Genomic DNA, 8,950 nt, shown 5'->3' with positions numbered 1-8,950 from the left:
TTTATGAGTTGGTACCCTGGGTTGGAGAAGGGGGTTAAGGGTGCCACCCAACTCTGAGTGAGGTGAGGAGAGATATCACATAGTGTCCTCTGAGACCAAGGAAGGTGTAGAGATGCTGACGCACATTGAGGCCGACTTGGACTCATTCTGTCACCTCTATTGGGTAAGATTCCCAGGCATAGAAGATTAGGACGTGCAGTAGAAAGTGGGAGTCCTGGCAGGTTTGCAGGACCATTTGGGAAGGACACAGGGTCAGCATCACAGTTGACACCCAGGCCCTTAGAGTGACTTTCATGAATCTTCAGGCCGCACCTGGACAAAACAGCTATTGTTTCTCCCCTGGCACTCTGAGGAGTCCTGGGGAACTCAGAGGCCTGTGATTGCCCCCCTCCCACCGCCACCAAAAAAAAAAAAAAAACTTGTCTGTAAGGCCACGGAGCTCCCTCTGCAGAACAGCACACAGACCCATGTCAGTGGCTCACCCCAGCAGACAACTCTGGGGGGAGGGCACCTAGAGGGCTTGGAGAGTCATGAGGGCCAAGCTGAGGATTCTGGGCTCCTGCAGGTCTCCCAGGCCCACATGCACACGGGACTCCAGCTCCTTCCACTTCTCTGTTCATGCCCTGTATGTGCCTCTAGGTCTGGCCCCCACCCCACCCCTCACACACACCCTACACCTTCACTGCAGGAAAGTTGCCTGTGTCTTAGGCCAAGAGCTAGAAGGCTCAGCGTTGTTGAGACCACAGGAAACCAGTTCTCTGGAAGGATCCACAACTTCTGTGGTTGTGAAAAGGAGACACATCTCACTGCTTGGGCCCTGTTGCCCTTGTTTTCCTAACGCTTGAGATTCCTCTCCCTCCACACATTTGCCTCCTCCAAGCTCCCCTCACTCCATGCCAGGCTGCTGAGGGTGCAGTGATGACTGAACCACTATCCTAGGCCCTGGGGCTCAGAGCCCAGTTAGAAGACAAGATGCATCAACAAGGGAGAGGTTTTGGGCTCACTCCTCTCTCTGGAGATGCTGTTCTCAGCCTTGCAGGACGGGATCCCAGCATCCTGCTCTGACTTCACTGGAAACAAGGGGGAAAGAGCTCCACCATGGGGAGCCGAGTGATTCCCAGGAGAGATCCCCAAGATCTCTCCATTGAGGTAGAACAAGTACAGGATTGGAGGGGAGCCCCTCTGGGCCTCACAGAGGAGCTGCACCATGTCCCGCACAGCAGGGTCAGCAGACCCGTGGTGCAGGGTGAGCACAGGACGGGACACAGGAGCTGGGACGCACATGGGGTGGGAAGCTCAGCCTGACCACCCAGGACCCTGGCTCCTTCCTCTCCTGGGGACCCTTCCGACAACTTCTCTCCTCCCAGGAGGTCCCACTGCCTGATGCCCAGACCCTTGGGGGCGTCGCCACTCCCTCACACATTTACCCTGCACTCTGACCTCCAGCTGGGGGCTCTGCTTCTGGGCCTGGCCACCCTCAGGGGCCATCTCACACCAGTAAAGCCCAGAGTACCCCTTTTCGACTCCTGGGATGCAGAGTTCTGGGTGAGGGCCCCTGTCCTGCAAGGTGTGGCTGTCCTTGTGGAAAGAGAAGAGGAGCCTTGAGGCTGACCTGAGGGGGTGCAGCTTTGCCTGACATCTCAGGGTCACCAGGCTACCCTCTCGGGGCTCCGGAGAGGGGGTGGCACTCAGCACAGGAGGTGGAAACAGTTCTGGGGAGATGCAGGCCCAGGGCTTAGGAGGGGAGTCCCGGATGATGAAGCCCCAGGAGGCTGAGGCCTGAGCTTCTACTCATCCCAGGCTGCAGCCTGGGGACCCCAATGGAAGGCAGTTTCATCCCCAGGACCTGTCCTCTTGTCCTTACCCACAAGCTCTGAAAGTGACTCCCACACAGCCAGACCCTTCTGGAATCTTGGAAGTCAGAGGCAGAGGGGTCCTTTGAGGTCGTCTAGTCCACAGAGGGGAAGGGTGAACCTGGACTGGTCCAGGCTCTTCCCAGTGCCCCTCTCCCAGGAATCTCCCCATTCCTTCCCCTGGCTCCATATGTGCCCCATGGTGGGGAGATTGGGGTATTGAGACAACATCTTGGGAAACCTCGGGGCCCCACACATTGGCCCAGCATGAAGGGCAGCCAGAGACAGGGGTCCTGTCCAGAGAGCTACTGACCTCTAGAGATGGGACCCCTGAGAGGCACCTCCTGCCCCACAAACTCCCAAGCTGGTGACTCACCTTGGACTTGAACCATGGCAGTCTCTGAAGTTGGTGTGAATATCTGTGGAATATACATCACCTGCCCAGTGCAGCTGTACTGGCCACAGCTCTGCACTGTTGCTGCTCCCATGGACAGAGTCTGTTTTTCCTTAGAGAAATGAAGGAACTTTCCATCTCTGTAGAACTTCACCTGAGACAGTGGTGTATTCTTCCATCCCTGACATCACAGAGTCAGGGCATCTCCTTCAAACACAAGATTTGGCCAGGCTTGGAGGTATAGACAGGTTGCAAGACAAAGGGACAGGGCAGCCCTGGAGCTGCAGGTCCCATCGGTCACTTCTCTCCCTCTGTCCCCCAGTCTAAGGCCTCTGCTGGGGATGGAGGCCCTTGGATGGCACCTGTGCAGTGCCACTGTCTCCAGTCCTTCATGCTGAACAGAGAAGGGCAGGACCTGGACTTCCTTTCCTCCCTCTCCTCCCTTTCCTTCTTCTTTCCTTCCTCTTCTCTTTCCATGTGCCTCTATCCTTTCCCTTTTCTTCTCCCTTTTTGTCTCTCCCTGATCCTACCATATATTGGGTTTTCCTCCCCATCGACATGTTTGATTCCAGTTGGAATCATCCCAATTATATAGCTATCTTATTCCTCCTGAACAAATTCCAATTTCTTCACACTTCACATGCTGCCTCAGTCTAGGTTGACTCAATAGTCCCCACCTCCAGTGACAGCTCCAGGTCCGGACCTGTGAGAATCCAGGGATTGAAGGAGCCTGATCTGGCTCGCTCCTACCTTCCTCCTTAAAGGCTCCCAGAGGTCCGGACTCCATTGGTGCCCCACACCAATACCAATCCCCAGCAGGGGTTTCAGTTTCCACCCCAACTATGCAGGGCCCTGTCCTGTCTGTTCTCATCCTGAACTTAAGTTCTCTGCCCTGACTGGGCAGGACAAGGGTCTCTCCCCAGGTGTGGAATCTCCCACAGGTCAGGTAGCCTCAAGAGCCAAAAGCCATGGCTGGGAGTCAGGCCTGAGGATCATGACAAAAGATGCAGAAATGGGATTCATGGAAGAGTTCCCTTCTCATTCCCATTATGAGCAAGAAGAACACAGGTGTAATCAGCCTCTTCCTGGACCATAGGCACCTTCTATCACTCCTGGAACTTATGAGGCTCACAAGGTCCCTGAGCACAGGCCCAGGTGCTCAAACCTGGTTTCTCTATTACCACCAACCACAGAGCACTTGGGTTTCCAAGTGTGGTCTGAACTCCTTCCCCAAGCAGTAACATAGATAACTCCCTGGGAGTCTCAATACTCAGATGTATGTCAGTTCTCATCTCTTTAACAAAGGTACGGATTCAATGGAAGGCAGAGAAGCAGAATTTATTTGTTATTCATTCATTGACTTATTCATTCATCAATCATTTATTGAGTACTTCTACATGCCAGGCCTTCAGTGTCTGTGTGTGTGTGTGTGTGTGTGTGTGTGTGTGTGTAATATGCTGGTTCACAGTGTAGAAGGCAAGAAAAGAGACAAAGTGTTACAAGTGTGACAGAGGGGGCAGAGAGAGAAACTGCTTAGTTCTACCTGGGGAGGACACCCAAAGAGGTGAGGTCGCCTTGACCTTCATCTTGAAAGATAAGTATTCAGTATAAGGGAGATGTAGGAAGAGGCTGTTTCAAGATGTAGCCACGTGAGCAAGGACACAGCCAGGAGTAGTCTGGGAACTGGTGGAGTGTGGCATGCCTGGAGAGATAGACTGTGAAGAGGGTATGCTAAGAAGTAAGCCTGGGGAGGTAGTAATCAGATGAACTCAAACTATACAAGAGCAGTTGGAAAGGAAAGGAGGGATTTGAAATTGGGAGTAATTGAATCAAACTTGCATTCGAGATCTGATGGCTGCCAAGTAAAGAATGATCAGAACGGGGTGAGAAAAAGACAGTGAGCCTATTGCAATTGCCTGGGCGAGCGAGAGGTGTCAGCTGAAACAATGGCAGTGAGGTGGAAAGGAGGGCATAGATCCGAGTGACACTAAGGAGGTAGGATCTATAAGACTTGATGATACAGACTTGAAGATTTGATGGGGGGCAAGGGGCAAAGGAGAGGGAGGAATTCAGGATAATAGGAAATTGAGGACAAGACATTGATCTGTAGGAAAATGTAAGTTAAAATGGTCCATCTTCAAATGAGATGTTCTTGGCATGGCCAGGTGGAGATATCCCTCAGTTCAGAGCCTATATGTAACTTCAGGGTCCATTCTGGGCTGGAGATAGAGACTTGGGAGTCATTTACATTTGGTGGTGATTGAAGCCAGCTGTGTGGATGGAGCACTCCAGAACTCAAGGAAGGAGTATAGATTGTAGTGTGTGTGTCTGTGTGTGTGTGTGTGTGTGTAAGTTGTTTTACCCTTTTGCTTTTTATATATAAAGAATATCTATATTATATATATGGCTTAAAATAGCACAAGGGTTAAAAACAACTAAGATGTTTATTAATAAGGAATTTGCGAAATAAATTACGGTCCAGCCATATAATGAAATATAATGTAGCTATGAGAAAGAACAAGGTAGATCCATAAATACCTATATGGAATGAGCCCAAGATAAAGTGTTAGTGAAAACACTAAAAGCAACATGTGAAACCATGTGTACAGTGCACCTCCATTTGTATATAAAAAGAAACACGCATACATATTCACACACATATGTATGCTTGCATATGCATATAAAATGTTTAGAATGTAAGGGAAGACTGGGTAACCAACTCATGGGCTGGGGTGAGTTTGAAACAATTTTTACAATGCGCTTCTTTGTTCTTTTTTAAAAAATTTAATGTTTTTACCATATTCATATATATGTTTCAATTAAAACGCTAGATTAAATAAAATATTCCAATCTTCGTTATTTCCCCATATAGCTTTTAATAAACCTCTCTTTCTTGAAGTTACCTGAGAATGGATCCATTCCTTGAAACTGAAGATTCTAAGGAACTGGGTTTCTCAGTATACAGTGGGAATGGTGGGAGGAGGTAAAGAGTAGAAGACAGTATCAAGAATCCAGAGCCCAGCACAGTAGTGCACAGCTGTAGTCCTAACTACTCAAATTCCTTGAGCCCAGGAGTTTGAGTCCAGCCTGGGCAACATATTGAGACCCCCATCTCGAAAGAAAGAAAGAAAGAAAAAAAAGAAGGAAGGAAGGAAGGAAGGAAGGAAGGAAGGAAGGAAGGAAGGAAGGAAGGAAGGAAGGAAGGAAGGAGAAAGAAAGAAAGAAGAAAAAAAGAAAGAAAGAAAGAAAAGAAAGAAAGAAAGAAAGAAAGAAAGAAAGAAAGAAAGAAAGAAAGAAAGAAAGAAAGAAAGAAAGAAAGAAGGAAGGAAGGAAGGAAGGAAGGAAGGAAGGAAGGAAGGAAGGAAGGAAGGAAGGAAGGAAGGAAGGAAGGAAGGAAGGAAAAAGAAAAGAGAAAAGAAAGAGAAAGGAGATTGTAGCTAGGGGAAGAGTAGGTGAAAAGTTGAACAATGTGACCGGGAAGATTTCCTAATCTCACCAGAGTCTGGCTCTACCTTAAGGTAGGTAGATGGACAAGTGTAGCCACCTGGGTCACAGATGCTAAGATGACATCCAGACAGGTCAGGAATTAAGAAGAAAGGCAGATGAGGAAGGATAAACTGTATCTTAGAAGACAGATTCCTGGCACTCTTTTCTACGTTTCCTTTTTGCTTTCTCTAGTCCTGCATTTTTGTTGAAGGCAGAAGATTAGAGAGAGAGAGACAAAGAATGGCTGAGCTGACATCCTTGTTCCCAGTCTGAGTTCCCAGGTAGTACTGGAAGACGTGAGGTTAGCAGATGTACTCTTTACTTTGGGAGGAAGAAGAAGAGTTTTCTGCTAGAAGTTGATTCTTGTGTCTTTTTTACCCTCCTCCCACACCATCTCCCCAGTTATAGAAAAGATTAGTCATGTCCCTGCAGGATTAGCTCCCCATAGGGCCAGTGACAGCATCCTTCAGCTACTGCTGGTAGGGCTAGGACTTCACTTGGTAGAGAAGCCTGGTGTAAATGGAAGAAAATGACCAAAGAAAAGTGGAAGGTGACCAGGCATAGATGTTTGCCACCAGGAACTGGGGAGGGAAAGGACCCTGAGGCTTTCTCGCCTAGATCCAGAGCACAGCCCTGTGCAGACAGGCACAGAAACCAGAGCTCAGGAAGATGGACCCAGCCATCTACACCTCAGCCAGACAGCTGTCCCCTCAGACAGACATGTCCAAACAGCCCGAGTGGTCAGAATGGGACATGAACACAGGTGTACTCATGGAGACATGCAGGAACATGAGATCAAAGGCTCGCCAAACTTTCCATCACAGGGACCTGCCATGGGGAAAAGGGAGGGGGTGAGACTGGATAATAAGGACCTTCTGACAGAAAGAGTGGTTAGAAGTGGGACTGGTGTGTACAGAAGGATCTGTGGCCTTTCGTCCTCCCTCTTCCTACATAGATTTGAAAACCGCCAGCCCCCACCACTGCCCCACCCCACCAGGTCATAGTTCCTATTAAGTTCCACAGGAACATTTCTGTGCTGCATCCTGGCCATCCTGGCTTTAGGGTCTCCACAGAGTAAGCCCATGTCATACCCTCCCCACTTCAGGAGGAACAAGACAAAAGGGCCAGGTGAGACCTCAGTGACAACCACCTCTTCCTCCAAGAAGCAGCAGGCAGGACAAGACTTAGGGGTGGGAGAGGGGGGCAGGGGTGGGAAACTTCATAAAGGAGACCTTGACTTTGGTGTTGTTAGGCAAAAGGTGGCTCTTTAGACAGGACTCCAGATCTGATGAGGTGAATCTTAGGCACATAGGAAGATTTCCTAATCTCTCCAGGACCTGGCTCTACCTTAAGGTAGGTAGATGGACAAATGTAGCCACCTGGGTCACAGATGCTAAGATGGCATCCAGACAGGCCAGCAACTAAGAAGGGAGACAGATGAGGATGCATAAATTGTATCTTATAAGACAGATTCCTGGCACTCTTTTCTTATTTAAATTTCTCTTTTGTTTTCCCTAGTCTTTAATAAAAACTTGACTGAAGGTACCAAAGTGTGTTGAAGTGGAAGCAAAGTTCTCCAAAGTCCAGCATGGTAGACATCAGTGGTGGTAACCAAGGACAGACCCCAAGGCAAGGTGAACCTCAAAAATGGAACCTCAAGTCTATACAGCCCAGCTGCCCTCCCCACCAGAAGGTCCTTGTTCCAGCCCAACATCAGTGCTTCTCAGTTTGGTTACTAGAAACGAAGGAAGAATTTCCTTGCAAAAATATAGACAGAGCAGTCCCTGCCTTTCTCCTCTTGCAGGAAGGAGGGATTCTCCCATTCCATACCATCTTTCCCCTACACTGGCCCCAGAAATACTTAATTCGACTATGTGAAAATAAAGATTGTTTTTGGCCTGAGGGCATAGGGATCCATTTATCCTTATTCTTTATGAGGCACTGAATTAGCTTCGTATGTTATTAAATGTGTCTCCTCAACGTTGTGGGCATTGTTTCATTTTAACTTCTATTTGGTGATGTTCAGTTTTCTGAATGTGTGGATCACTTAGCATGAGCAGAAAACCTTGCAAAATTGGTGTGGGTAAGGAAAGGTTATAATAATGGCTACAAAGCAGGAGGAGCATCGGGCTACCTAAGTGGTACGGTTTGAGTTGTTTTGGGAAAGCCCTTCTCAATCACCTCTCTAGGACACCACCCCAACGCACATGAAATTCTGCTGATGTCTATTTGGTTGCCACTATATTCCCCAAGTTCTTTTAATATGCAAACACTGGTATGAAAATAAGAAGAAATCACATCATATCTCTGTTTAGAAACTGGTCTAAGATGTTTATAAATGTTCAGAAAAAAAAAATGTAAATCTCCTTAGGTAAGCAGGCTTAGATGAAACTATGAGCTCATGTTGGCAAATGTGCAAGCTTTAGCATCTAAGCCAAGTGCTTTAAATCAATCTGAGCTTCAAAAGGCAATAGTTAAAAGTCAAAGTATGGTAGACAAAGAAATATTTTCTTGACTGGAAGAGATCCATGAATGACCTAGAGAAAATAATGTAAGGCAATCTTTTTTTTTTACTTTAATTCAACTCAAGATGTACTTAATTCTACTATATGTAAGGCACTGTGGTAAGTAAAACTGAGGCCACAGAGTTGCATAAAACAGTTCTGTCCCCAGACAGTCTAGCCATGCAGGACAAAACATGTATGGAGGCACAAAGCAGAGTATCAGGTTGCTGTGAGAGTTCAAAGAAGGGAGATGGCCCATCCTGTTGGAGGTCTCACCGATAGCATTGAGAAGGGATTTGGAGACAGCCATAAATTAATTAACTGTACATGAAGGAACTGGCTCAGAGACTGAAAATCACAGGATGTTTTAGGAAACTTTGGGTGGTCAGGTCTGGATGGAGCACAGAATCGGAGCGGGGGGTTCGAGGAAAATTAGGGTGGGGGAGAAGATTGGGATGCTCTGAGCAAAACCAAGGCAAAGGAAGTTTAAGGCCAATCAGCAACGTGTGTCTTCCATCTTTTTCCTTTTCTTCTACTGTGGAGGGTTCATCCCTCTCCAGTCGACAGAACGATGATTCTGAACACACTCCCAGGAGGGGCTTCTGGACTGCAGGCACCTCCCCACGGTGGACTGTGCCCTTGGACCTGCTCCTGTTGGGGGGACTCGCCTTCTCATCTGGCTCAGTGCCCGTCCTCCTGAGAACCCTCTTCCC

At 48.1% G+C, this 8,950-nt stretch overlaps 1 pseudogene; it reads right to left on the bottom strand.

Moving 5' to 3' along the window:
* Positions 1–946: 946 nt before the first annotated feature.
* Positions 947–8,036, bottom strand: LOC119624501 (Fc receptor-like protein 6; annotated as a pseudogene).
* Between the last annotated feature and the right edge of the window lie 914 nt (positions 8,037–8,950).

Source organism: Chlorocebus sabaeus, chromosome 20, assembly GCF_047675955.1.
Source record: "Chlorocebus sabaeus isolate Y175 chromosome 20, mChlSab1.0.hap1, whole genome shotgun sequence".
In the NCBI taxonomy this organism is placed as follows: Eukaryota; Metazoa; Chordata; class Mammalia; order Primates; family Cercopithecidae; genus Chlorocebus; species Chlorocebus sabaeus.
This window is presented reverse-complemented; position numbering and strand designations above follow the sequence as displayed.